Below are 6,008 nucleotides of genomic sequence, written 5' to 3'. Positions count from 1 at the left end.
AAATTCTACAATTTCTAGAATTTAAAAATCACTTGATAGTGAGATTGAGATGGAAAAATGGGATGGTTGTAAAAGGGTCTTTGCTTTTTTTTTTTCTGAGGCAAGAGTCTCATTCTGTCACCCAGGCTGGTGTGCAGTGGCATGATCTCAGCTCACTGCAACCTCTGCCTCCTGGGCTCAAGTGATTCTTGTGCCTCAGCCTCTCGAGTAGCTGGGATTACAGGTGCACACCACCACACTCAGCTAATTTTTGTATTTTTAGTAGAGAGCGGGTTTCACCATGTTGGCCAGGCTGGTCTCAAACTTCTAACCTCAAGTGATCCGCCCAACTTAGCCTCCCAAAGTGCTGGGATTACAGGTGTGAGCCACCGTGCCTGGCCGTGAAAGGATCCCTGAAACAGAGAGGACAGATCTAGGGAGATTTTTCAGAAGTACATTACCTACTTAGGATGCATTAACCAGCCAATGGCATTACTACATGTTGTTGTTCTGCTGTGGAGGTGAAACTATTATGTATCTTACAGATATAATAAATGATTTGAAGGCAGCATGGTGTAGTGGAAAGACTTCTGAATTTGAATTAGAACCTTGTTCTGGATCCTAGCTCCATGACTGTGTGGCTGTGAAGTTAGACACTTTTTTTTTCCAGATATTTGGCACTTATAATTCTTTGCTGGGAAACAAGAGCATTGGATATAATCTCTACAGTACCTCCTACTTTTCACCTTTTCTGAGGCACTGGGTTCCCTCAGAAGTCTCAGGGAAATGAGGTCATCCTGATTAAATGAGGTCTATTCTTTCCTCTACCCTAACTCCATAGCTTGCCCCGGAAATAGAATGAAGCATTGGATCCTAAGACAATGTGTTGGAATATCTGGGGCATTAGTTGTGCAAATCTCAAGATCCAATATTTTCTTAAGCAGCATTTACCAAAATATATTTCAGAGGACACTAGTCCTTTGAGACAGTTTGTCAAGTAAGTTTGGGAATGCATTCCCTATTTCCTTTTAGTGATGTCCAGTGTACAGCAGCAAGTCAGAAACTGGTGACCTGGATCAAACAGGGTTATAATTGATTAGCACAAATCCTCAGGAATGAGGTGAACATTCATGGAGTCACTCAGGAGGGACCTCGAAACCCATGTTGTGGGCAAGGGGAGAGGGAAAGTTCATTCTTTACTTTTGCCCCTAAGTGTAGCCATTGCTCTCTAGAGGTAAGGTCCTTGTGAGTATTTTCCAGAAATTAAAAATCATTTGGTAGTGAGGATAGGGTCAGGAGATAGAATGATGGCAAACTGTGAGATGAATAAGAACGTCACCCAGCATAAGACTGTCTGGTTTACTAAGGGGGTTGGGCAAAATCCTCTTTCTCAGTCGCAGTGGTTATTGAATTTTTTGGAGCCAAACTTCTGCTAGATGCATTTTGTGTGTGTGTGTGTGGCTGGAAAAATACCAAAGTTTAGGTTGAGTAGAAACATTGTTTGATTGAGGAGGGGTTGGGGTCAAGTGTATCATCTCTTGGCCAACTTGCTCTTGTGGATTCAAGGAAGTATTACTTGAAAATCTTCCCCTGCTGTGGCCTCATCCAACCATCAGCACACTGCCAACAGTGTACCACTGTAACTGCATGCCCCGATAACTGCCCACAGTGTGCCAAGCTCTGTGCTAGCTCTTGTGGAAGTCAAGTGATGAGTAAGACACAGAGTTGCTACAAGGACCCTCAGAATCCAGGGATTCTAAAAAATCCAGGAAACAGCATAAGAGCTTTGCCTAACATGTACCTTACCTATTAGAAGGATGAGGTGGGGGCATGTAACATAACCTGGGAGTGTTGGGGAAGGTTTCTTGGGGGAGGTGATGCCTTAGCTGAGTTTTAAAGGTTGTGTAGGCATCAGCCAGATGAAGAGTGGTGGTGGATGAGCAAGGAGAGCCTTATGGGACAGCTGAGGACAACAACATTGGGGGCAAAACAGCAAGTGGGGGACAAGAAGCTGTTCTGTGTTGCTGGAAGGAAATGTGTGAGGTGCGGAGAGGTGCAAGGTAAGTCTGGAGAAGGAAGTAAGCACCAGGTTATAAAGAATCTGATGGGCATGCTAAGGAACTAGCGCTTCTTTAGCCTAAGATTAGTGTTTTGCAAAGTTTGATCCCCATAGTCTTTGCATTAGCACATCCGAAATGCTTGTTAAAAACAAATCAGGTTTGCAGAATCAGAGTCTTTGAAGGAGGGACCCAGAAATCTGCATTTTAAAGAAGCTCCCAGGTGATTCTGGTGTACTGAAGTTGAGAACTACTGTGGAAATAGACAAGAGTCATTGAAGAGTTTGAAGTGGTAATGCTGCTGAATCTGTGGTTTAGATAACTCTCTCTGGAGTTAAGTGTAGGGTAGATCGGAGAAAGGCAGGGAGACCACTTAGGAGTCTCTTGAAATAATCCTGGTGAGAGTTTAGTACGATCTGACCACAGTAGGGATAGTCAGGATGCAGAGACGCTGATGTGGACACAGAAGCAAGAGTACCCGAGTAAGTGCTGTGATGGCAGTGTCTGAGAATCACTAGCTAGAGGAAGCATGTGCACACAATACCTACTATACGCACAGGTGCACAAAGGGAGCAAAGGCCATTATCTTCAGGTATAAAAGCAAAGATGTTCAATGTTTATGCAAAAGGCCAGAGACTTCTCTGGGTCTCTGGGTAATTTTTTAAGATCTCAAATTTCCCACATGCAGAATGGGGAAAATCAGAATGAACTTAACACAAAAATTGAAAGTGGTGGGATCTGAGTTTTCTTCCCCTGACCCCAAACCCAGTCTTCAGGACTCTGCTATTGATAGTTGGGTGTTTAACATTCCCGATCTTTTTCTACACATGTACACACACACACACACACACACACACACACACACACACACACACACACGCTATATATATATATAGCAATAGAAATACATAGTTTTATTTTGCATGCTCTTGTGTGTTCTTTTACATGCATGGAATACTGTAGATAAACTGCAACTGGCTTTTTTTTTTCTTTTAACAATCTGTTTTGGAGATTCCTACATGTTAGTTTTTGCAAACTGAAATCATTCTTTCAAGCTACTTTATTGTTTTCCTTGGTAGAGAGGTGGCACTTTTCTATTTCACTCTCGAGCTTTCTAAATCCAAATGCAGAACTGCTTCCCTTGCAGCAGGTGTGGACACTGGGCACCCTCATCCTTCACTCCCCACATCTCTCACTGACGCCAAAGCCAGGGTTTCTCTTCTTGTTCCTCAGCAACTTCATCTCACTGCAGTGAAATCTCTTCCTCTGGCAGCCAGCGAAGCCACATCTTGGAGAGGCTACCTGGCTGTATCTGGTGGGAACAAGAAAGCAGGCTACCTGTGGCCCTGAAGAAAGTCTTCATAGGGAAAGATGTAGGAACCCTACCTGGTGCACACTGACTTGTGGAGTGCCCCCCGAGGCATGGGACTTTCCTTATATAGATTATATTTTGTACATTCTCAACCAAGCTGAGGATTCCTATTTCCATTTATTTATCGTTCACCTTTTTATAAGTTCAAGAGTCTGCTAATAGAAGACACTGGAGAAACACTGGAAGAAAAAAATTACTTGATAAAGAATTTCATGATTCGAAAAACATTTGTAATTTCAACACTTGTAAGAGATGTGAAGGTTATAGCAGATTTGTCCCAACCACATCTCTTCATGCAGATATTGGCACAGGTTACTTATAACAAGACCAGCCAAGGAGATGTTATTGGCTGAAAATAATTGGATGGTCTAAGTGAACCACGGAGCGAGGGTCGCTGAGACATTGCTGGCTTCTCCACCCACATGCTAATGGAAGAGTTGTGTGGAGTTTATTTAATTGAAGCAGTCAGAGTGAAAACTACTGAAAACCTGCTGCTTCTATTTATTCTCTGGGTTTCTATGGAGAGATGAGTTCCAAGTAATGATACTTTTAAAGAGAAATATATGAGGCAAACAGTGCCCTGGTGGTCAGGGAGGGGCATGAGCTTGGTTGAAGTAGGTGACTGTATTTGAGGGGTGATTTGGGGGGTGCTGTATGATTATTGGAAGGGGAAAAATGGGACTTATGTCCCCTCAAGTTTTATTAATAGTAATTGATATGGTTTGGCTGTGTCCCCACCCAAATCTCATCCTGAATTGTAGCTCCTATAATTCCCATGTGTTGTGGGAGGGGCCCAGTGGGAGGTAATTGAATCATCACTCTTTCCTGTACTGTTCTCATGATAGAGAATAAGTCTCATGAGATCCAAGGATTTTATAAAGGGGAGTTCCCCTGGCCACGCTCTTGCCTGCCACGATGTAAGATGTGACTTTGCTCCTCATTTGCCTTCCACTGTGATTGTGAGGCCTCCCAGCCATGTGGAACTGTGAATCAATTAAACCTCTTTCCTTTATAAATTACCCAGTCTTAGTATGTCTTTATTAGCAGTGTGAGAACAGACGAATACAGTAATGATAATGGTAAAATAGTAACAGTTCACACACATCTTTTTCGAGCACCTACTGTGTTCTACTCACTGTCTCACTTAATCTGCAGGCATCTATGAGCTGGGTAGAGCAGAATGATTATCCTTATTTTACCATTGAGGTTCAGAGAGGTTAAGTGAATTGCCTGAGGTCACACAGCTGATAAGGGACAGTGCCTACATTTGAAAATAGGTCATGTGATCCTACAATTTTTGCTTTTCACATCTAAATTATATGGCCACAGATATCGATATCCAAATTGAGGGAGGAGAAAGTGCAGAAGGGCAACAAATTGGCAAGAGAGGAATCAGATTTAATTGATTACAAGATTATCAGCCATTTTTTTAGACTCTAAGGCACTGATGGATACGTGTGCCAGAGTCTCACGATCAAAGAGTTCTTTCTAGGGGCTTGCCGTATCCCACTCTCTCCCCGCATTTGATATCATGACCACCCTGGAAGGTAATTGACGTGTTGTTCTCAGGGGCCGCGGCTCAGGATTCTTCAGAGTTGTGCACTGTCTTTCTGAAAGGTCAGGAGGACACCAGAACCAACAGCATCTTGCAAGGGAGTATTTGCCCTTCCTGGATCAGAGGGAGGCCCTCTATCATGTGGTCTGAGACAGTGCAGCCAGGGCAAGACTTAACTGTGCAGGAGTGGAGACAAGGTCCTACCTGGAAGGCTCAAGTCTGAAGACGGAGGACACCCAGAGTAATGAGGTCACAAGGCTTTGTGATTTGCAGCAGGCTGGGATGTGGGGTAGTGGAACAGGTGGTTTGAAAGTTAGATAGTGGGTGTGAAGCATCTGCCTTTGGTAGTACTGGCTGCTGGGCGTGGAGGCTGGGATTGCAGTCTTACAGGGCTGAGCGGGTGGGACAGGGCCCAGCACATTCCTTAAACATGGCATTAATTATGCCTGCTATTTGTATGGTGCTTTTCAATTTACAAAATGCTTCCACTTCAGCATGCAATATATTTGCTGCATTAAATGGAATAAAAGGGGATGTCTGTTACAACTTATCACTTGGAAGTTCACACATATCCATGCATATTATGATAATTTTGAAAGAAGTTACCAAATCTGATGAGGTTTGGCATACGCCTCAACTTCAGCTTTTGAGTTAGTTTATTACTTTGAAATGAAGTGGCAGCAGGCATATTCCTGTGAGTATTCTGGGAGAAATCTATGGTTCAGAGAATCATGGAGGAATATACAAAGGTGTCTCACCCTCTTGGTGAGAGATAGTGAGCATGTTAGGCTGAGAATAACTTTTGAAGCAAAAGGGGGCCATGAACGTTCTAGCATAATCAACAGAAGGACAATCTCTGTTACTGGTGGCTCCTCTCATCTCTCTATCTCCACCTGGTTCTTTCTATTGCGATGCACTGAAGTGAAATTCCTTGTTTTGGGGCCATCCAGGCCCATTCCTCCTTCTTTTGGTGACAGCACCTAGAATTTCCTTTGGGCTACTCCTTCCTCATGCTTAAGGCCACAGGTGTTAGATGAAGATGGCT

The sequence above is a fragment of the Pongo pygmaeus genome, chromosome 19 (genome assembly GCF_028885625.2).
Source record: "Pongo pygmaeus isolate AG05252 chromosome 19, NHGRI_mPonPyg2-v2.0_pri, whole genome shotgun sequence".
Lineage (NCBI taxonomy): Eukaryota > Metazoa > Chordata > Mammalia > Primates > Hominidae > Pongo > Pongo pygmaeus.
The sequence above is the reverse complement of the archived record's forward strand: the minus strand, read 5'-3'. Positions refer to the sequence as shown.